The sequence below is a fragment of the Schistocerca gregaria genome, chromosome 10 (genome assembly GCF_023897955.1).
Source record: "Schistocerca gregaria isolate iqSchGreg1 chromosome 10, iqSchGreg1.2, whole genome shotgun sequence".
Classification (NCBI taxonomy): domain Eukaryota; kingdom Metazoa; phylum Arthropoda; class Insecta; order Orthoptera; family Acrididae; genus Schistocerca; species Schistocerca gregaria.
Genome location: NC_064929.1, coordinates 175,393,776 through 175,418,627, shown reverse-complemented (window position 1 = coordinate 175,418,627; position 24,852 = coordinate 175,393,776).

Sequence of the window (24,852 nt, the reverse complement as noted above, 5' to 3'; positions counted from 1 at the left end):
TAGCCGGCTTTGGTGCCTTGGCCATGAACTAGGATCATATGATTTTGCATGAAGGGAGGCCTAACAGCCGCGTTGCACGGAAGACTGTAGAAAGTGTTCATATGTAGTAAAAACCTTAAAAATGCGTCCGTTTTCGTCATTTGCTATCGAATCGACTTAAAGCCAGATCGTCACATTGGCCGCTCTTCTCTCCGAAACGGTTACATTTGTCGTCTGCAAAGCTATGTCGCGTGCTGCGGTATGCGGTGACACTAAAAGCACCATAGTATTACACATATGAATATTCTAAGTTGATGTAATAGCCAGTACGAAGTAGTACAATTCAAGTTTTAGTTATCGATAATATACTTTTTAGCCGGCTTTGGTGCCTTGGCCATGAACTAGGACCATACGATTTTGCATGAAGGGAGGACTAGCAGCCGCGTTGCACGGGAGACTGTGGAAAGTGTTCATATGTAGTAAAAACCTGAGAAATGCGTCTGTTTCGGTCATTTGTTATCGAATCGAATTAAAGCCAGATCGTCACATTGGCCGCTCTTCTCTCTGAAACGGTTACATTTATGGTCTGCAAAGCTATGTCGCCAGGTGCGGTATGCGGAGACACTAAAAGCACCATAGTAGAACACAGATGAAGCTTCTAAGTAGATGTAATAGCCAATATGAAGTAGTACAAAACAAGTTTTAGTTATCATTTATTGGTTTTTTAGCCGGCTTTGGTGCCCTGGACATGAGCTAGGAACTCAAGATTTTGCATGAAAGGAGGACTACTAGCCGCGTTGCACGGGAGAAAAGTGAAAAGTGTTCATATCTAGTAAAAACCTGAGAGATCCGTCCGTTTTCGTCATTTGTTATGGAATCGACTTAAAGCCAGATCGTCACATTGGCCGCTCTTCTCTCTGAAGCGGTTACATTTATCGTCTGCAAAGCTATGTCGCGTGCTGAGTTATGCGGTGACACTAATAGCACCATAGTAGAACGCAGAAGAAGCTTTTAATTTGATGTAATAGCCAGTAAGAAGTAGTACAATTCAAGTTTTAGTTAGGATTATTTAATTTTTAGCCGGCTTTGGTGCCTTGGCCATGAACTAGGACCATACGATTTTGCATGAAGGGAGGACTAGCAGCCGCGTTGCACGGGAGACTGTGGAAAGTGTTCATATGTAGTAAAAACCTGAGAAATGCGTCTGTTTTGGTCATTTGATACCGAATCGAATTAAAGCCAGATCGTCACATTGGCTGCTCTTCTCTCTGAAGCGGTTACATTTACGGTCTGCAAAGCTATGTCGCGAGGTGCGGTATGCGGAGACACTAAAAGCACCATAGTAGAACACAGATAAAGCTTCTAAGTAGATGTAATAGCTAATAAGAAGTAGTACAAATCAAGTATTAGTTATCGATTATTGACTTTTTAACCGGCTTTGGTGCCTTGGACATGAGCTAGGACCTTAAGGTTTTTCATGAAGTGAGGACTAGTAGCCGCGTGGCACGGGAGAATGTGGAAAGTGTTCGTATGTAGTAAAAACCTGAGAAATGCGTCCGTTTTCGTAATTCGTTATCGAATCGACTTAAAGCCAGATCGCCACACTGGCCGCTCTTCTCTCTGAAACTGTTTCATTTATCTTCTGTAAAGCTATGTTGCGTGCTTCGGTATGCGGAGACACTAAAAGAACCATAGTAGAGCAAAGAAGAAGCTTCTAAGTTGATGTAATAGCCAGTAAGAAACAGTAGAATTCAAGTTTTAGTTATCGATTATTGACTTTTTACCCCCCTTTGATGCCTTGGACATGAGCTAGGACCTTAAGATTTTGCATGAAAGGAGGGCTAGCAGCCGCGTTGCACGGGAGAATGTGAAAAGTGTTCATATGTAGTAAAAACCTGAGAAATGCGTCTGTTTCGGTCATTTGTTATCGAATCGAATTAAAGCCAGATCGTCACATTGGCCGCTCTTCTCTCTGAAACGGTTACATTTATGGTCTGCAAAGCTATGTCGCCAGGTGCGGTATGCGGAGACACTAAAAGCACCATAGTAGAACACAGATGAAGCTTCTAAGTAGATGTAATAGCCAATATGAAGTAGTACAAAATAAGTTTTAGTTATCATTTATTGGTTTTTTAGCCGGCTTTGGTGCCCTGGACATGAGCTAGGAACTCAAGATTTTGCATGAAAGGAGGACTACTAGCCGCGTTGCACGGGAGAAAAGTGAAAAGTGTTCATATCTAGTAAAAACCTGACAGATCCGTCCGTTTTCGTCATTTGTTATGGAATCGACTTAAAGCCAGATAGTCACATTGGCCGCTCTTCTCTCTGAAACGGTTACATTTATCGTCTGCAAAGCTACGTCGCGAGCTGCGGTATGCGGTGACACTAAAAGCACCATAGTATTTCAAGGATGAAGTTTCTAACTTGATGTAATATCCAGTAAGAAGTAGTACAATTCAAGTTTTAGTTATCGATTATAGACTTTTTAGCCGGCTTTCGTGCCTTGGACATGAGCTAGGACCGTACGATTTTGCATGAAGGGAGGACTAGTAGCCGCGTTGCACGGGAGACTGTGAAAAGTGTTCATATGTAGCAAAAACCTCAGAAATTTGTCCGTTTTCATCATTTGTTATCGAATCGACTTAAAGCCAGATCGTTACATTGGCCGCTTGTCTGTCTGAAACGGTTACATTAATCGTCTGCAAAGCTATGTCGCGTGCTGCGGTATGCGGTGACACTAAAAATACCCTAGTAGAACACAGATGAAGCTTCTAAGTTGATGTAATAGCCAGTAAGAAGTAGTAGAATTCAAGTTTTAGTTATCGATTATATACTTTTTAGCCGGCTTTGGTGCCTTGGCCATGAACTAGGACCATACGATTTTGCATGAAGGGTGGACTAGCAGCCGCGTTGCACGGGAGACTGTGGAAAGTGTTCATATGTAGTAAAAACCTGAGAAATCCGTCCGTTTTCGTCATTTGTTATGGAATCGACTTAAGGCCAGATCGTCACATTGGCCGCTCTTGTCTCGGAAACGGTTACATTTATCGTCTGCAAAGCTATGTCGCGTGCTGCGGTATGCGGTGACACTAAAAGCACCATAGTATTTCAAGGATGAAGTTTCTAACTTGATGTAATAGCCAGTAAGAAGTAGTACAATTCAAGTTTTAGTTATCGATTATAGACTTTTTAGCCGGCTTTCGTGCCTTGGACATGAGCTAGGAGCGTAAGATTTTGCATGAAGGGAGGACTAGTAGCCGCGTTGCACGGGAGAATGTACAAAGTGTTCATATGTAGCAAAAACCTCAGAAATCTGTCCGTTTTCGTCATTTGTTATGGAATCGACTTATAGCCTGATCGTCACATTGGCCGCTCTTCTCTCTGAAACGTTTACATTTATCGTCTGCAAAGCTATGTCGCGAGCTGCGGTATGCGGAGACACTAAAACTACCATAGTAGAACACAGATGAAGCTTCTAAGTAACTGTAATAGCCGATAAGAAGTTGTACAATTCTAGTTTTAGTTATCGATAATTGAGTTTTTAACAGGCTTTGGTGCCTTGGCCATGAACTAGGATCATACGATTTTGCATGAAGGGAGGACTAGCAGCCGCGTTGCACGGGAGACTGTGGAAAGTGTTCATATGTAGTAAAAACCTGAGAAATGCGTCTGTTCTGTTCATTTGTTATCGAATCGAATTAAAGCCAGATCGTCACATTGGCGGCTCTTCTCCCTGAAACGGTTACATTTATCGTCTGCAAAGCTATGTCGCGTGCTGCGGTATGCGGTGACACTAAAAATACCCTAGTAGAACACAGATGAAGCTTCTAAGTAGATGCAATAGCCGATAAGAAAAAGTACAATTCTAGTTTTAGTTATCGATAATTGACTTTTTAGCCGGCTTTGTTGCCTTGGCCATGAACTAGGATCATACAATTTTGCATGAAGGGAGGTCTAGCAGCCGCGTTGCACGGGAGACTGTGGAAAGTGTTCATATGTAGTAAAAACCTGCGAAATGCGTCTGTTTCGGTCATTTGTTATCGAATCGAATTAAATCCGGATCGTCACATTGGCCGCTCTTCTCTCTGAAAAGGTTACATTTATCGTCTGCAAAGCTATGTCGCGTGCTGAGGTATGCGGTGACACTAATAGCACCATAGTAGAACACAGAAGAAGCTTTTAATTTGATGTAATAGCCAGTAAGAAGTAGTACAATTCAAGTTTTAGTTAGGATTATTTAATTTTTAGTCGGCTTTGGTGCCTTGGCCATGAACTAGGACCATACGATTTTGCATGAAGGGAGGACTAGCAGCCGCGTTGCACGGGAGACTGTGGAAAGTGTTCATATGTAGTAAAAACCTGAGAAATGCGTCTGTTTTGGTCATTTGATACCGAATCGAATTAAAGCCAGATCGTCACATTGGCTGCTCTTCTCTCTGAAGCGGTTACATTTATGGGCTGCAAAGCTATGTCGCGAGGTGCGCTATGCGGAGACACTAAAAGCACCATAGTAGAACACAGATGAAGCTTCTAAGTAGATGTAATAGCTAATAAGAAGTAGTACAAATCAAGTATTAGTTTTCGATTATTGACTTTTTAACCGGCTTTGGTGCCTTGGACATGAGCTAGGACCTTAAGGTTTTTCATGAAGTGAGGACTAGTAGCCGCGTGGCACGGGAGAATGTGGAAAGTGTTCGTATGTAGTAAAAACCTGAGAAATGCGTCCGTTTTCGTAATTCGTTATCGAATCGACTTAAAGCCAGATCGTCACACTGGCCGCTCTTCTCTCTGAAACTGTTTCATTTATCTTCTGCAAAGCTATGTTGCGTGCTACGGTATTCGGAGACACTAAAAGAACCATAGTAGAGCAAAGAAGAAGCTTCTAAGTTGATGTAATAGCCAGTAAGAAACAGTAGAATTCAAGTTTTTGTTATCGATTATTGACTTTTTACCCCCCTTTGATGTCTTGGACATGAGCTAGGACCTTAAGATTTTGCATGAAAGGAGGACTAGCAGACGCGTTGCACGGGAGAATGTGAAAAGTGTTCATATGTAGTAAAAACATGAGGAATCTGTCCGTCTTCGTCATTTGTTATCAAATCGACTTAAATCCTCATCTTCACATTGGCTGCTCTTCTCTCTGAAGCGGTTACATTTATGGACTGCAAAGCTATGTTGCGTGCTACGGTATGCGGAGACACTAAAAGAACCATAGTAGAGCAAAGAAGAAGCTTCTAAGTTGATGTAATAGCCAGTAAGAAGTAGTACAATTCAAGTTTTAGTTATCGATTATAGACTTTTTAGCCGGCTTTCGTGCCTTGGACATGAGCTAGGACCGTAAGATTTTGCATGAAGGGAGGACTAGTAGCCGCGTTGCACGGGAGAATGTACAAAGTGTTCATATGTAGCAAAAACCTCAGAAATCTGTCCGTTTTCATCATTTGTTATCGAATTGACTTAAAGCCAGATCGTCACATTGGCCGCTTTTCTCTCTGAAACGGTTACATAAATCGTCTGCAAAGCTATGTCGCGTGCTGCGGTATGCGGTGACACTAAAAACACCCTAGTAGAACACAGATGAAGCTTCTAAGTAGATGCAATAGCCGATAGGAAAAAGTACAATTCTAGTTTTAGTTATCGATAATTGACTTTTTAGCCGGCTTTGTTGCCTTGGCCATGAACTAGGATCATACAATTTTGCATGAAGGGAGGACTACTAGCCGCGTTGCACGGGAGAAAAGTGAAAAGTGTTCATATCTAGTAAAAACCTGAGAAATCCGTCCGTTTTCGTCATTTGTTATGGAATCGACTTAAAGCCAGATCGTCACATTGGCCGCTCTTCTCTCTGAAACGGTTACATTTATCGTCTGCAAAGCTATGTCGCGTGCTGAGGTATGCGGTGACACTAATAGCACCATAGTAGAACACAGAAGAAGCATTTAATTTGATGTAATAGCCAGTAAGAAGTAGTACAATTCAAGATTTAGTTAGGATTATTTAATTTTTAGCCGGCTTTGGTGCCTTGGCCATGAACTAGGACCATACGATTTTGCATGAAGGGAGGACTAGCAGCCGCGTTGCACGGGAGACTGTGGAAAGTGTTCATATGTAGTAAAAACCTGATAAATGCGTCTTTTTTGGTCATTTGATACCGAATCGAATTAAAGCCAGATCGTCACATTGGCTGCTCTTCTCTCTGAAGCGGTTACATTTATGGGCTGCAAAGCTATGTCGCGAGGTGCGGTATGCGGAGACACTAAAAGCACCATAGTAGAACACAGATGAAGCTTCTAAGTAGATGTAATAGCTAATAAGAAGTAGTACAAATCAAGTAATAGTTATCGATTATTGACTTTTTAACCGGCTTTGGTGCCTTGGACATGAGCTAGGACCTTAAGGATTTTCATGAAGTGAGGACTAGTAGCCGCGTGGCACGGGAGAATGTGGAAAGTGTTCGTATGTAGTAAAAACCTGAGAAATGCGTCCGTTTTCGTAATTCGTTATCGAATCGACTTAAAGCCAGGTTGTCACACTGGCCGCTCTTCTCTCTGAAACTGTTTCATTTATCTTCTGCAAAGCTATGTTGCGTGCTACGGTATGCGGAGACACTAAAAGAACCATAGTAGAGCAAAGAAGAAGCTTCTAAGTTGATGTAATAGCCAGTAAGAAACAGTAGAATTCAAGTTTTAGTTATCGATTATTGACTTTTTACCCCCCTTTGATGCCTTGGACATGAGCTAGGACCTTATGATTTTGCATGAAAGGAGGACTAGCAGCCGCGTTGCACGGGAGAATGTGAAAAGTGTTCATATGTAGTAAAAACATGAGGAATCTGTCCGTCTTCGTCATTTGTTATCAAATCGACTTAAATCCTCATCGTCACATTGGCCGCTCTCCTCTCTGAAACGGTTACATTTATCGTCTGCAAAGCTACGTCGCGAGGTGCGGTATGCGGTGACACTAAAAGCACCATAGTAGAACACAGATGAAGTTTCTAATTTGATGTAATAGCCAGTAAGAAGTAGTACAATTCAAGTTTTAGTTATCGATTATAGACTTTTTAGCCGGCTTTCGTGCCTTGGACATGAGCTAGGACCGTACGATTTTGCATGAAGGGAGGACCAGTAGCCGCGTTGCACGGGAGAATGTACAAAGTGTTCATATGTAGCAAAAACCTCAGAAATCTGTCCGTTTTCGTCATTTGTTATGGAATCGACTTATAGCCAGATCGTCACATTGGCCGCTCTTCTCTCTGAAACGTTTACATTTATCGTCTGCAAAGCTATGTCGCGAGCAGCGGTATGCGGAGACACTAAAAGTACCATAGTAGAACACAGATGAAGCTTCTAAGTAAATGTAATAGCCGATAAGAAGTTGTACAATTCTAGTTTTAGTTATCGATAATTGAGTTTTTAACAGGCTTTGGTGCCTTGGCCATGAACTAGGATCATACGATTTTGCATGAAGGGAGGTCTAGCAGCCGCGTTGCACGGGAGACTGTGGAAAGTGTTCATATGTAGTAAAAACCTGAGAAATGCGTCTGTTCTGCTCATTTGTTATCGAATCGAATTAAAGCCAGATCGTCACATTGGCGGCTCTTCTCCCTGAAACGGTAACATTTATCGTCTGCAAAGCTATGTCGCGTGCTGCGGTATGCGGTGACACTAAAAATACCCTAGTAGAACACAGATGAAGCTTCTAAGTAGATGCAATAGCCGATAAGAAAAAGTACAATTCTAGTTTTAGTTATCGATAATTGACTTTTTAGCCGGCTTTGTTGCCTTGGCCATGAACTAGGATCATACAATTTTGCATGAAGGGAGGACTAGCAGCCGCGTTGCACGGGAGACTGTGGAAAGTGTTCATATGTAGTAAAAACCTGCGAAATGCGTCTGTTTCGGTCATTTGTTATCGAATCGAATTAAAGCCGGATCGTCACCTTGGCCGCTCTTCTCTCTGAAATGTTTACATTTATGGTCTGCAAAGCTATGTCGCCAGGTGCGGTATGCGGAGACACTAAAAGCACCATAGTAGAACACAGATGAAGCTTCGAAGATGATGTAATAGCCAGTAAGAAGTAGTACAATTCAAATTTTTTGTTATCGATTATTGACTTCTTACCCTCCTTTGATGCCTTGGACATGAGCTAGGACCTTAAGATTTTGCATGAAGGGAGCACTAGCAGCCGCGTTGCACGGGAGACTGTGAAAAGTGTTCATATGTAGTAAAAACCTAAGAAATGCGTCAGTTTTCGTCATTTGTTATCGAATCGAATTAAAGCCAGATCGTCACATTGGCCGCTCTTCTCTCTGAAACGGTTACATTAATCGTCTGCAAAGCTATGTCGCGTGCTGCGGTATGCGGAGATACTAAAAGCACCATAGTAGAACACAGATGAAGCTTCTAAAATGATGTAATAGCAAGTACGTAGTAGTACAATCCAAGTTTTAGTTAACGATTTTTGACTTTTTAGCCAGGTTTGGTGCCTTGGACATGATCTAGGTCCTTAAGATTTTGTATGAAGGGAGGACTAGTAGCCGCGTTGCACGGGAGATTGTGGAAAGTGTTCATATGTAGTAAAAACCTGAGAAATCCGTCCGTTTTCCTCATTTGTTATCGAATCGACTTAAAGCCAGATCGTCACATTGGCCGCTCTCCACTCTGAAACGGTTACATTTATCGTCTGCAAAGCTACGTCGCGAGCTGCGGTATGCGGTGACACTAAAAGCACCATTGTAGAACACAGATGAAGCTTCTAATTTGATGTAATAGCCAGTAAGAAGTAGTACAATTCAAGTTTTAGTTATCGATTACAGACTTTTTAGCCGGCTTTCGTGCCTTGGACATGAGCTAGGACCGTAAGATTTTGCATTAAGGGAGGACTAGTAGCCGCGTTGCACGGGAGAATGTACAAAGTGTTCATATGTAGCAAAAACTTCAGAAATCTGTCCGTTTTCATTATTTGTTATCGAATCGACTTAAAGCCAGATCGTCACACTGGCCGCTCTTCTCTCTGAAACGGTTACATTAATCGTCTGCAAAGCTATGTCGCGTGCTGCGGTATGCGTCGACACTAAAAGCACCATTGTAGAACACAGATGAAGCTTCTAATTTGATGTAATAGCCAGTAAGAAGAAGTACAATTCATGTTTTAGTTATCGATTATAGACTTTTTAGCCGGCTTTGGTGCCTTGGTTATGAACTACGACTATATGATTTTGCATGAAGGGAGGACTAGCAGCCGCGTTGCACGGGAGACTGTGGAAAGTGTTCATATGTAGTAGAAACCTAAGAAATGCGTCCGTTTTCGTCATTTGTTATCGAATCGACTTAAAGCCAGATCGTCACATTGGCCGCTCTCCTCTCTGAAACGGTTACATTTATCGTCTGCAAAGCTACGTCGCGAGCTGCGGTATGCGGTGACACTAAAAGCACCATTGTAGAACACAGATGAAGCTTCTAATTTGATGTAATAGCCAGTAAGAAGTAGTACAATTCAAGTTTTAGTTATCGATTATAGACTTTTTAGCCGGCTTTCGTGCCTTGGACATGAGCTAGGACCGTAAGATTTTGCATGAAGGGAGGACTAGTAGCCGCGTTGCACGGGAGAATGTACAAAGTGTTCATATGTAGCAAAAACCTCAGAAATCTGTCCGTTTTCATTATTTGTTATCGAATCGACTTAAAGCCAGATCGTCACACTGGCCGCTCTTCTCTCTGAAACGGTTACATTAATCGTCTGCAAAGCCATGTCGCGTGCTGCGGTATGCGGTGACACTAAAAATACCCTAGTAGAACACAGATGAAGCTTCTAAGTTGATGTAATAGCCAGTAAGAAACAGTACAATTCAAGTTTTAGTTATCGATTATTGACTTCTTACCCTCCTTTGATGCCTTGGACATGAGCTAGGACCTTAAGATTTTGCATGAAGGGAGGACTAGCAGCCGCGTTGCACGGGAGAATGTGAAAGGTGTTCATATGTAGTAAAAACCTGAGGATCCTGTCCGTTTTCGTAATTTTTTATCAAATCGACTTAAATCCTCATCGTCACATTGGCCGCTCTCCTCTCTGAAACAGTTACATTTATCGTCTGCAAAGCTATGTCGCGTGCTGCGGTATGCAGTGATACTAAAAGCACCATAGTATTACAAGGATGAAGCTTCTAACTTGATGTAATAACCAGTAAGAAGTAGTACAATTCAAGTTTTAGTTATCGATTATATACTTTTTAGCCGGCTTTGGTGCTTTGGCCATGAACTAGGGCCATATGATTTTGCATGAAGGGAGGACTAGCAGCCGCGTTGCACGGGAGACTTTTGGAAAGTGTTCATATGTAGTAAAAACCTTAGAAATGCGTCCGTTTTCATCATTTGTTATCGAATCGACTTAAAGCCAGATCGTCACATTGGCCGCTCTTCTCTCTGAAACGGTTACATTTATCGTCTGCAAAGCTACGTTCGCGCTGCGGTATGCGGTGACACTAAAAGCACCATAGTAGAACACAGATGAAGCTTCTAATTTGATGTAATAGCCAGTATGAAGTAGTACAATTCAAGTTTTAGTTATCGATTATAGACTTTTTAGCCGGCTTTGGTGCCTTGGCCATGAACTAGGACCATATGATTTTGCAAGAAGGAAGGACTAGCAGCCGCGTTGCACGGGAGACTGTGAAAAGTGTTCATATGTAGTAAAAACCTAAGAAATGCGTCCGTTTTCGTCATTTGTTATCGAATCGTCTTAAATCCACATCGTCACATTGGCCGCTCTTCTCTCTGAAACAGTTACAATTATCGTTTGCAAAGCTATGTCGCGTGCTGCGGTATGCAGTGATACTAAAAGCACCATAGTATTACAAGGATGAAGCTTCTAACTTGATGTAATAGCCAGTAAGAAGTAGTACAATTCAAGTTTTAGTTATCGATTATATACTTTTTAGCCGGCTTTGGTGCCTTGGCCATGAACTAGGACCATACGATTTTGCAAGAAGGGAGGACTAGCAGCCGCGTTGCACGGGAGACTGTGGAAAGTGTTCATGTGTCGTAAAAACCTAAAAAATGCGTCCGTTTTCGTCATTTGTTATCGAATCGACTTAAAGCCAGATCGTCACATTGGCCGCTCTCCTCTCTGAAACGGTTACATTTATCGTCTGCAAAGCTACGTCGCGAGCTGCGGTATGCGGTGACACTAAAAGCACCATTGTAGAACACAGATGAAGCTTCTAATTTGATGTAATAGCCAGTAAGAAGTAGTACAATTCAAGTTTTAGTTATCGATTATAGACTTTTTAGCCGGCTTTCGTGCCTTGGACATGAGCTAGGACCGTAAGAATTTGCATGAAGGGAGGACTAGTAGCCGCGTTGCACGGGAGAATGTACAAAGTGTTCATATGTAACAAAAACCTCAGAAATCTTTCCGTTTTCATTATTTGTTATCGAATCGACTTAAAGCCAGATCGTCACACTGGCCGCTCTTCTCTCTGAAACGGTTACATTAATCGTCCGCAAAGCTATGTCGCGTGCTGCGGTATGCGGTGACACTAAAAATACCCTAGTAGAACACAGATGAAGCTTCTAAGTTGATGTAATAGCCAGTAAGAAACAGTACAATTCAAGTTTTAGTTGTCGATTATTGATTTCTTACCCTCCTTTGATGCCTTGCACATGAGCTAGGACCTTAAGATTTTGCATGAAGGGAGGACTAGCAGCCGCGTTGCACGGGAGAATGTGAAAAGTGTTCATATGTAGTAAAAACCTGAGGATCCTGTCCGTTTTCGTAATTTGTTATCAAATCGACTTAAATCCTCATCGTCACATTGGCCGCTCTCCTCTCTGAAAAGGTTACATTTATTGTCTGCAAAGCTACGTCGCGAGCTGCGGTATGCGGTGACACTAAAAGCACCATAGTAGAACACAGATGAAGCTTCTAATTTGATGTAATAGCCAGTAAGAAGTAGTACAATTAAAGTTTTAGTTATCGATTATATACTTTTTAGCCGGCTTTGGTGCCTTGGCCATGAACTAGGACCATATGATTTTGCATGAAGGGAGCACTAGCAGCCGCGTTGCACGGGAGACTATGGAAAGTGTTCATATGTAGTAAAAACCTTAGAAATGCGTCCGTTTTCATCATTTGTTATCGAATCGACTTAAAGCCGGATCGTCACATTGGCCGCTCTTCTCTGTGAAACGGTTACATTTATCGTCTGCAAAGCTACGTTCGAGCTGCGGTATGCGGTGACACCTGAAGCACCATAGTAGAACACAGATGAAGCTTCTAATTTGATGTAATAGCCAGTAAGAAGTAGTACAATTCAAGTTTTAGCTATCGATTATAGACTTTTTAGCCGGCTTTGGTGCCTTGGCCATGAACTTGGACCATATGATTTTGCAAGAAGTGAGGACTAGCAGCCGCGTTGCACGGGAGACGGTGAAAAGTGTTCATATGTAGTAAAAACCTAAGAAATGCGTCCGTTTTCGTCATTTGTTATCGAATCGACTTAAAGCCAGATCTTCACATTGGCCGCTCTCCTCTCTGAAACGGTTACATTTATCGTCTGCAAACCTACGTCGCGAGCTGCGGTATGCGGTGACACTAAAAGCACCATTGTAGAACACAGATGAAGCTTCTAATTTGATGTAATAGGCAGTAAGAAGTAGTACAATTCAAGTTTTAGTTATCGATTATAGACTTTTTAGCCGGCTTTCGTGCCTTGGACATGAGCTAGGACCTTAAGATTTTGCATGAAGGGAGGACTAGCAGCCGCGTTGCACGGGAGAATGTGAAAGGTGTTCATATGTAGTAAAAACCTGAGGATCCTGTCCGTTTTCGTAATTTGTTATCAAATCGACTTAAATCCTCATCGTCACATTGGCCGCTCTCCTCTCTGAAAAGGTTACATTTATCGTCTGCAAAGCTACGTCGCGAGCTGCGGTATGCGGTGACACTAAAAGCACCTTAGTAGAACACAGATGAAGCTTCTAATTTGATGTAATAGCCAGTAAGAAGTAGTACAATTCAAGTTTTAGTTATCGATTATAGACTTTTTAGCCGGCTTTGGTGCCTTGGCCATGAACTAGGACCATATGATTTTGCAAGAAGGGAGGACTAGCAGCCGCGTTGCACGGGAGACTGTGAAAAGTGTTCATATGTAGTAAAAACCTAAGAAATGCGTCCGTTTTCGTCATTTGTTATCGAATCGACTTAAATCCAGATCGTCACATTGGCCGCTTTTCTCTCTGAAACAGTTACATTTATCGTCTGCAAAGCTATGTCGCGTGCTGTGGTATGCAGTGATACTAAAAGCACCATAGTAATACAAGGATGAAGCTTCTAACTTGATGTAATAGCCAGTAAGAAGTAGTACAATTCAAGTTTTAGTTATCGATTATATACTTTTTAGCCGGCTTTGGTGCTTTGACCATGAACTAGGACCATATGATTTTGCATGAAGGGAGGACTAGCAGCCGCGTTGCACGGGAGACTTTTGGAAAGTGTTCATATGTAGTAAAAACCTTAGAAATGCGTCCGTTTTCATCATTTGTTATCGAATCGACTTAAAGCCAGATCGTCACATTGGCCGCTCTTCTCTCTGAAACGGTTACATTTATCGTCTGCAAAGCTACGTTCGCGCTGCGGTATGCGGTGACACTAAAAGCACCATAGTAGAACACAGATGAAGCTTCTAATTTGATGTAATAGCCAGTAAGAAGTAGTACAAATCAAGTTTTAGTTTTCGATTATAGACTTTTTAGCCGGCTTTGGTGCCTTGGCCATGAACTAGGACCATATGATTTTGCAAGAAGGGAGGACTAGCAGCCGCGTTGCACGGGAGACTGTGAAAAGTGTTCATATGTAGTAAAAACCTAAGAAATGCGTCCGTTTTCGTCATTTGTTATCGAATCGACTTAAATCCAGATCGTCACATTGGCCTCTCTTCTCTCTGAAAGAGTTACATTTATCGTCTGCAAAGCTATGTCGCGTGCTGCGGTATGCAGTGATACCAAAAGCACCATAGTATTACAAGGATGAAGCTTCTAACTTGATGTAATAGCCAGTAAGAAGTAGTACAATTCAAGTTTTAGTTATCGATTATATACTTTTTAGCCGGCTTTGGTGTCTTGGCCATGAACTAGGACCATACGATTTTGCAAGAAGGGAGGACTAGCAGCCGCGTTGCACGGGAGACTGTGGAAAGTGTTCATATGTAGTAAAAACCTAAAAAATGCCTCCGTTTTCGTCATTTGTTATCGAATCGACTTAAAGCCAGATCGTCACATTGGCCGCTCTCCTCTCTGAAACGGTTACATTTATCGTCTGCAAAGCTACGTTCGAGCTACGGTATGCGGTGACACTAAAAGCACCATAGTAGATCACAGATGAAGCTTCTAATTTGATGTAATAGCCAGTAAGAAGTAGTACAATTAAAGTTTTAGTTATCGATTATATACTTTTTAGCCGGCTTTGGTGCCTTGGCCATGAACTAGGACCATATGATTTTGCATGAAGGGAGGACTAGTAGCCGCGTTGCACGGGAGACTGTGGAAAGTGTTCATATGTAGTAAAAACCTTAGAAATGCGTCCGTTTTCGTCATTAGTTATCGAATCGACTTAAAGGCAGATCGTCAAATAGGCCGCTCTTCTCTCTGAAACGGTTACATTTATCGTCTGCAAAGCTACGTCGAGAGCTGCGGTATGCGGTGACACTAAAAGCACCATTGTAGAACACAGATGAAGCTTCTAATTTGATGTAATAGCCAGTAAGAAGTAGTACAATTCAAGTTTTAGTTATCGATTATAGACTTTTTAGCCGGCTTTCGTGCCTTGGACATGAGCTAGGACCGTAAAATTTTGCTATGAAGGGAGGACTAGTAGCCGCGTTGCACGGGAGAATGTACAAAGTGTTCATATGTAGCAAAAACCTCAGAAATCTGTCCGTTTTCATTATTTGTTATCGAATCGACTTAAAGCCAGATCGTCACATTGGCCGCTCTTCTCTCTGAAACGGTTACATTAATCGTCTGCAAAGCTATGTCGCGTGCTGCGGTATGCGGTGACACTAAAAATACCCTAGTAGAACACAGATGAAGCTTCTAAGTTGATGTAATAGCCAGTAAGAAACAGTACAATTAAAGTTTTAGTTATCGATTATTGACTTTTTACCCTCCTTTGATGCCTTGGACATGAGCTAGGACCTTAAGATTTTGCATAAAGGGAGGACTAGCAGCCGCGTTGCACGGGAGAATGTGAAAACTGTTCATATGTAGTAAAAACCTGAGGATCCTGTCCGTTTTCGTAATTTGTTATCAAATCGACTTAAATCCTCATCGTCACATTGGCCACTCTTCTCTCTGAAACGGTTACATTTATCGTCTGCAAAGCTACGTTCGAGCTGCGGTATGCGGTGACACTAAAAGCACCATAGTAGAACACAGATGAAGCTTCTAATTTGATGTAATAGCCAGTAGGAAGTAGTACAATTCAAGTTTTAGTTATCGATTATATACTTTTTAGCCGGCTTTGGTGCCTTGGCCATGAACTAGTACCATACGATTTTGCATGAAGTGAGGACAAGCAGCCGCGATGCACGGGAGACTGTGGAATGTGTTCATATGTAGTAAAAACCTGAGAAATCTGTCCCTTTTCGTCATTTGTTATCGAATCGACTTGAAGCCAGATCGTCACATTGGCCGGTCTTCTCTCGGAAACGGTTACATTTATCGTCTGCAAAGCTATGTCGCGTGCTGCGGTATGCGGTGACACTAAAAGCACCATAGTAGAACACAGATGAAGCTTCTAATTTGATGTAATAGCTAGTAAGTAGTAGTATAATTCAAGTTTTAGATATCGATTATATACTTTTTAGCCGGCTTTGGTGCCTTGGCCGTGAACTAGGACCATACGATTTTGTATGAAGGGAGGAATAGCAGCCGCGTTGCACGGGAGACTGTGGAAAGTGTTCATATGTAGTAAAAACTTGAGAAATGCGTCTGTTTTCGTCATTTGTTATAGAATCGAATTAAAGCCAGACCGTCACATTGGCTGCTCTTCTCTCTGAAACGGTTACATTTATGGTCTGCAAAGCTATGTCGCGAGCTGCGTTATGCGGAGATACTAAAAGCACCATAGTAGAACACAGATGAAGCTTCTAAGATGATGTAATAGCAAGTAAGTAGTAGTACAATACAAGTTTTAGTTATCGATTAGTGACTTTTTAGCCAGCTTTGGTGCCTTGGTCATGATCTAGTTCCTTAAGGTTTTGTATGAAGGGAGGACTAGTAGCCGCGTTGCACGGGAGAATGTGGAAAGTGTTCATATGTAGTAAAAACCTAAGAAATGCGTCCGTTTTCGTCATTTGTTATCGAATCGATTTAAAGACAGTTCGTCACATTGGCCGCTCTTCTCTCTGAAACGGTTACATTTATCGTCTGCAAAGCTATGTCGCGTGCTGCGGTATGCGGTGACACTAAAAGCACCATAGTAGAACACAGAAGAAGCATTTAATTTGATGTAATAGCCAGTAAGTAACAGCACAATTCAAGTTTTAGATATCGATTATTGACTTTTTGCCCTCCTTTGATGCCTTGGACATGATCTAGGACCTTAAGATTTTGCATGAAAAGGGGACTAGCAGCCGCGTTGCACGGGAGAATGTGGAAAGTGTTCATATGTAGTAAAAACCTAAGAAATGCGTCCGTTTTCGTCATTTGTTATCGAATCGACTTAAAGCCACATCGTCACATTGGCCGCTCTCCTTTCTGAAACGGCTACAGTTATCGTCTGCGAAGCTACGTCGCGAGCTGCGGAATGCGGTGACACTAAAAGCACCATAGTTGAACACAGATGAAGCTTCTAATTTGATGTAATAGCCAGTAAGAAGTAATACAATTCAAGTTTTAGTATCGATTATAGACTTTTTAGCCGGCTTTGGTGCCTTGGTCGTGAACTAGGAACTTAAGATTTTGCATGAAAGGAGGACTAGCAGCCGCGTTGCACGGGAGAATGTGAAAAGTGTTCATATGTAGTAAAAACCTAAGAAATGCGTCCGTTTTCGTAATTTGTTATCGAATCGACTCAAAGACACATCGTCACATTGGCCGCTCTCCTCTCTGAAACGGCTACAGTTATCGTTTGCAAAGATATGTTGCGTGCTGCGGTATGCGGTGACACTAAAAGCACCATAGTATTACAAGGATGAAGCTTCTAACTTGATGTAATAGCCAGTAAGAAGTAGTACAATTCAAGTTTCAGTTATCGATTATATACTTTTTAGCCGGCTTTGGTGCCTTGGCCACGAACTAGGACCATACGATTTTGCATGAAGGGAGGACTAGCAGCCGCGTTGCACGGAAGACTGTGGAAAGTGTTCATATGTAGTAAAATTCTAAGAAATGCGTCCGTTTTCGTCATTTGTTATCGAATTGACTTAAAGCTAGATCGTCACATTGGTCGCTCTTCTCTCTGAAACGGTTACATTTATCGTCTGCAAAGCTATGTCGCGTGCTGCGGTATGCGGTGACGCTATAAGCACCATAGTATTACACAGATGAAGCTTCTAACTTGATGTAATAGCCAGTAAGAAGTAGTACAATTCAAGTTTTATTTATCGATTATATAATTTTTAGCCGGCTTTGGTGCCTTGGCCATGAACTAGGACCATACGATTTTGCATGAAGGGAGGACTAGCAGCCGCGTTGCACGGGAGACTGTGGAAAGTGTTCATATGTAGTAAAAACCTAAGAAATGCGTCTGTTTTCGTCATTTGTTATCGAACGGACTTAAAGCCAGATCGTCATATTGGCCGCTCTCCTCTCTGAAACGGTTACATTTATCGTCTGCAAAGCTGCGTCGCGAGCTGCGGTATGCGGTGACACTAAAAGCACCATAGTAGAATACAGATGAAGCTTCTAAGTTGATGTAATAGCCAGTAACAAACAGTACAATTCAAGTTTTAGTTATCGATTATTGACTTTTTACCCTCCTTTGATGCCTTGGACATGAGCTAGGACCTTAAGATTTTGCATGAAAGAAGGACTAGCAGCCGCGTTGCACGGGAGAATGTGAAAAGTGTTCATATGTAGTAAAAACCTGAGGATCCTGTCCGTTTTCGTAATTTTTTATCAAATCGACTTAAATCCTCATCGTCACATTGGCCGCTCTCCTCTCTGAAACGGCTACAGTTATCCTCTGCAAAGCTACGTCGCGAGCTGCGGTATGCGGTGACACTAAAAGCACCATAGTTGAACACAGACGAAGCTTCTAATTTGATGTAATAGCCAGTAAGAAGTAGTACAATTCAAGTTTTAGTTATCGATTATAGACTTTTTAGCCGGCTTTGGTGCTTTGGCCGTGAACTAGGACCTGAAGATTTTGCATGAAAGGAGGACTAGCAGCCGCGTTGCACGGGAGAATTTGGAAAGTGTTCATATGTAGTAAAAACCTAAAAAATACGTCCGTTTTCATCATTTGTTATCGAATCGACTTAAAGCCAGATCGTCATATTGGCCGCTCTTCTCTCTGAAACGGTTACATTTATCGTCTGCAAAGATATGTCGCGTGCTGCGGTATGCGGTGACACTAAAAGCACCATAGTAGAACACAGATGAAGCTTCTAATTTGATGTAATACCCAGTAAGAAGTAGTACAATTCAAGTTTTAGTTATCGATTATAGAATTTTTAGCCGGCTTTCGTGCCTTGGACATGAGCTAGGACCGTAAGATTTTGCGTGAAGGGAGGACTAGTAGCCGCGTTGCACGGGAGAATGTACAAAGTGTTCATATGTAGCAAATACCTCAGAAATCTGTCCGTTTTCATTATTTGTTATCGAATCGACTTAAAGCCAGATCGTCACACTGGCCGCTCTTCTCTCTGAAACGGTTACATTAATCGTCTGCAAAGCTATGTCGCGTGCTGCGGTATGCGTCGACACTAAAAGCACCATTGTAGAACACAGATGAAGCTTCTAATTTGATGTAATAGCCAGTAAGAAGAAGTACAATTCATGTTTTAGTTATCGATTATAGACTTTTTAGCCGGCTTTGGTGCCTTGGTTATGAACTACGACTATATGATTTTGCATGAAGGGAGGACTAGCAGCCGCGTTGCACGGGAGACTGTGGAAAGTGTTCATATGTAGTAGAAACCTAAGAAATGCGTCCGTTTTCGTCATTTGTTATCGAATCGACTTAAAGCCAGATCGTCACATTGGCCGCTCTCCTCTCTGAAATGATTACATTTATCGTCTGCAAAGCTATGTCGCGTGCTGCGGTATGCGGTGACACTAAAAGCACCATAGTAGAACACAAAAGAAGCATTTAATTTGATGTAATAGCCAGTAAGAAACAGCACAATTCAAGGTTTAGATATCGATTATTGACTTTTTACCCTCCTTTGATGCCTTGGACATGATGTATCACCTTAAGATTTTGCATGAATGGAGGACTAGCAACCACGTTGCACGGGAGAATGTGGAAAGTGTTCATATGTAGTAAAAACCTAAGAAATGCGTCCGTTTCGTCATTTGTTATCGAATCGACATAAAGCCACATCGTCACATTGGCCGCTCTCCTCTCTGAAACGGCTACAGTTATCCTCTGCAAAGCTACGTCGCGAACTGCGGTATGCGGTGACACTAAAAGCACCATAGTTGAACACAGACGAAGCTTCTAATTTGATGTAATAGCCAGTAAGAAGTAGTACAATTCAAGTTTTAGTTATCGATTATAGACTTTTTAGCCGGCTTTGGTGCTTTGGCCGTGAACTAGGACCTGAAGATTTTGCATGAAAGGAGGACTAGCAGCCGCGTTGCACGGGAGAATTTGGAAAGTGTTCATATGTAGTAAAAACCTTAGAAATGCGTCCGTTTTCGTCATTTGTTATCGAATCGACTTAAAGCCAGATCGTCACATTGGCCGCTCTTCTCTCTGAAACGGTTACATTTATCATCTGCAAAACTATGACGCGTGCTGCGGTATGCGGTGACACTAAAAGCACAATAGTATGCTGCGGTATGCGGTGACACTAAAAGCACAATAGTAGAACACAGATGAAGCGTCTAAGATGATGTAATAGGAAGTAAGTAGTAGCACAATCCAAGTTTTAGCTATAGATTATTGACTTTTTAGCCAGCTTTGGTGGCTTGGACATGATCTAGGTCCTTAAGATTTTGTATGAAGGGAGGACTAGTAGCCGCGTTGCACGGGACAATGTGGAAAGTGTTCATATGTAGTAAAAACCTGAGAAATCCGTCCGTATTCCTCATTCGTTATCGATTCGACTTAAAGACACATCGTCACATTGGCCGCTCTTCTCTCTGAAACGGTAAAATTTATCGTCTGCAAAGCTATGTCGCAAGCTGCTGTATGCAGAGATACTAAAAGCACCATAGTAGAACACAGATGAAGCTTCGAAGATGTTGTAATAGCCAGTAAGAAGTAGTACAATTCAAATTTTTAGTTATCGATTATTGACTATTTAGCCGGCTTTGGTGCCTTGGACATGAGCTAGGACCTTAAGATTTTGCATGAAGGGAGGACTAGTAGCCGCGTTGCACGGGAGAATGTGGAAAGTATTCATATATAGTAAAAACCTGTGTAATGCGTCCGTTTTCGTTATTTGTTATCGAATCGACTTAAAGTCAGATCGTCACATTGGCCGATCTTCTCTCTGAAACGGTTACATTTATCGTCTGCAAAGATATGTCGCGTGCTGCGGTATGCGGTGACACTAAAAGCACCATAGTATTACAAGGATGAAGCTTCTAACTTGATGTAATAGCCAGTAAGAAGTAGTACAATTCAAGTTTTAGTTATCGATTATATACTTTTTAGCCGGCTTTGGTGCCTTGGCCATGAACTAGGACCATACGATTTTGGATGAAGGGAGAACTAGCAGCTGCGTTGCACGGGAGACTGTGGAAAGTGTTCATATGTAGTAAAAACCTAAGAAATTCGTCCGTATTCCTCATTCGTTATCGAATCGATTTAAAGACAGATCGTCACATTGGCCGCTCTTCTCTCTGAAACGGTTACATTTATCGCCTGCAAAGCTATGTCGCGTGCTGCGGTATGCGGAAACACTAAAAGCACCATAGTAGAACACAAATGAAGCTTCTAAGTTATTGTAATAGCCAGTAAGAAACAGTACAATTCAAGTTTTAGTTATCGATTATTGACTTTTTACCCTCCTTTGATGCCTTTGACATGAGCTAGGACCTTAAGATTTTGCATGAAAAGAGGACTAGTAGCCGCGTTGCACGGGAGAATGTGGAAAGTATTCATATGTAGTAAAAACCTGTGGAATGCGTCCGTTTTCGTTATTTGTTATCGAATCGACTTAAAGTCAGATCGTCACATTGGCCGCTCTTCTCTCTGAAACGGTTACATTTACCGTCTGCAAAGCTATGTCGAGAGCTGCGGTGTACGGTGACACTAAAAGCACCATAGTAGAACACAGAAGAAGCTTCTAAGTTGATATAATAGCCAATAAGAAGTAGTACAATTCAAGTTTTAGTTATCGATTATTGACTTTTTAGCCTGCTTTGGTGCCTTGGCCATGAGCTAGGATCTTAAGATTATGCATGAAGGGAGGAGTAGTAGCCGCGTTGCACGGGAGAATGTGGAAAGTGTTCATATGTAGTGAAAAAATGTGAAATGCGTCCGTTTTCGTCATTTGTTATCGAATCGACTTAAAGCCAGATCGTCACATTGGCCGCTCTTCTCTCTGAAACGGTTACATTTATCGCCTGCAAAGCTATGTCGCGTGCTGCGGTATGCGGTGACACTATAAGCCCCATAGTATTACACAGATGAAGCTTCTAACTTGATGTAACAGCCAGTAAGAAGTAGTACAATTCAAGTTTTAGTCATCGATTATATACTTTTTAGCCGGCTTTGGTGCCTTGGGCATGAACTAGGACCATACGATTTTGCATGAAGGGAGGACTATCACCCGCGTTGCACGGGAGACTGTGGAAAGTGTACATGTGTAGTAAAAACCTAAGAAATGCGTCCGTTTTCGTCATTTTCTACCGAATCGACTTAAAGCCAGATCGTCACATTGGCCGCTCTACTCTCTGAAACGGTTACATTTATCGTCTGCAAAGCTACGTCGCGAGCTGCGGTATGCGGTGACACTAAAAGCACCATAGTAGAACACAGGTGAAGCTTCTAATTTCATGTAATAGCCAGTAAGAAGTAGTACAATTCAAGTTTTAGTTATCGATTATATACTTTTTAGCCGGCTTTGGTTCGTTGGCCAAGAACTAGAACCATACGATTTTGCATGAAGGGAGGACTAGCAGCCGCGTTGCACGGGAGAATGTCGAAAGTGTTCATATGTAGTAAAAACCTAAGAAATGCGTCCGTTTTCCTCATTTGTTATCGAATCGACTTAAAGCCAGATCGTCACATTGGCCGCTCTTCTCTCTGAAACGGTTACATTTATCGTCTGCAAAGCTATGTCATGTGCTGCGGTATGCGGTGACACTAAAAGCACCATAGCAGAACACATATGATGCTTCTAAGTTGATGTAATCGCCAGTAAGAAGTGGTACAATTCAAGTTTTAGCTATCGATTATTGACTTTTTGCCGGCTATGGTGCCTTGGCCATGAACTACGACCACACGATTTTGCATGAAGTGAGGACAAGCAGCCGCGTTGCACGGGAGACTGTGGAATGTGTTCACATGTAGTAAAAACCTGAGAAATCTGTCCGTTTTCTTCATTTGTTATCGAATCGACTTAAATTATGATCGTCACATTGGCCGCTCTTCTCTCTGAAACGGTTACTTTTATCGTCTGCAAAGCTATGACGCGTGCTGCGGTATGCGGTGACACTAAAAGCACCGTAGTAGAACACAGATGAAGTTTCTAATTTGATGTAATAGCCAGTAAGAAGTAGTACAACTCAAGTTTTAGTTATCGATTATATACTTTGTAGAAGGCTTTGGTGCCTTGGCCAAGAACTAGGACCATACGATTTTGCATGAAGGGAGGACTAGCAGTCGCGTTGCACGGGAGACTGTGGAAAGTGTTCATATGTGGTAAATACTTGTGAAATTGTTTTCGTCATTTGTTATCGAATCGAATTAAAGCCAGATCGTCACATAGGCCGCTCTTCTCTCTGAAACGGTTACATTTATCGTGTGCAAAGCTATGTCGCGTGCTGCGGTATGCGGTGACACTAAAAGCACCATAGTAGAACACAGATGTAGCCTCTAAATTGATGTAAAAGACAGTAAGAAGATGTACAATTTAAGTTTTAGTTATCGATTATTGACTTTTTAGCCGGCTTTGGTACGTTGGCCATGAACTAGGACCATACGATTTTGTATGAAGGGAGAACTAGCAGCCGTGTTGCACGGGAGACTGTGGAAAGTGTTCATATGTAGTAAAAACCTAAGAAATGCATCCGTTTTCGTCATTTGTTATCGAATCGACTTAAATCCTATTCGTCACATTGGCCGCTCTTCTCTCTGAAACGGTTACATTTATCGCCTGCAAAGCTATGTCGCGTGCTGCGGTATGCGGAAACACTAAAAGCACCATAGTAGAACACAGATGAAGCTTCTAAGTTATTGTAATAGCCAGTAAGAAACAGTAAAATTCAAGTTTTAGTTATAGATTATTGACTTTTTACCCTCCTTTGATGCCTTGGACATGAGCTAGAACCTTAAGATTTTGCATGAAAGGAGGACTAGCAGCCGCTTTGCTCGGGAGAATGTGAAAAGTGTTCATATGTAGTAAAAACCTGAGGATACTGTCCGTTTTCGTAATTTGTTATCAAATCGTCTTAAATCCTCATCGTCACATTGGCCGCTCTCCTCTCTGAAATGATTACATTTATCGTCTGCAAAGCTACGCCGCGAGCTGCGGTATGCGGTGACACTAAAAGCACAATAGTATGCTGCGGTATGCGGTGACACTAAAAGCACAATAGTAGAACACAGATGAAGCGTCTAAGATAATGTAATAGCAAGTAAGTAGTAGCCCAATCCAAGTTTTAGCTATAGATTATTGACTTTTTAGCCAGCTTTGGTGCCTTGGACATGATCTAGGTCCTTAAGATTTTGTATGAAGGGAGGACTAGTAGCCGCGTTGCACGGGAGAATGTGGAAAGTGTTCATATGTAGTAAAAACCTGAGAAATCCGTCCGTATTCCTCATTCGTTATCGAATCGATTTAAAGACACATCGTCACATTGGCCGCTCTTCTCTCTGAAACGGTAAAATTTATCGTCTGCAAAGGTATGTCGCAAGCTGCTGTATGCAGAGATACTAAAAGCACCATAGTAGAACACAGATGAAGCTTCGAAGATGTTGTAATAGCCAGTAAGAAGTAGTACAATTCAAATTTTTAGTTATCGATTATTGACTTTTTAGCCGGCTTTGGTGCCTTGGACATGAGCTAGGACCTTAAGATTTTGCATGAAGGGAGGACTAGTAGCCGCGTTGCACGGGAGAATGTGGAAAGTATTCATATGTAGTAAAAACCTGTGTAATGCGTCCGTTTTCGTTATTTGTTATCGAATCGACTTAAAGTCAGATCGTCACATTGGCCGATCTTCTCTCTGAAACGGCTACATTTATCGTCTGCAAAGATATGTCGCGTGCTGCGGTATGCGGTGACACTAAAAGCACCATAGTATTACAAGGATGAAGCTTCTAACTTGATGTAATAGCCAGTAAGAAGTAGTACAATTCAAGTTTTAGTTATCGATTATATACTTTTTAGCCGGCTTTGGTGCCTTGGCCATGAACTAGGACCATACGATTTTGGATGAAGGGAGGACTAGCAGCTGCGTTGCACGGGAGACTGTGGAAAGTGTTCATATGTAGTAAAAACCTAAGAAATGCGTCCGTTTTTGTCATTTGTT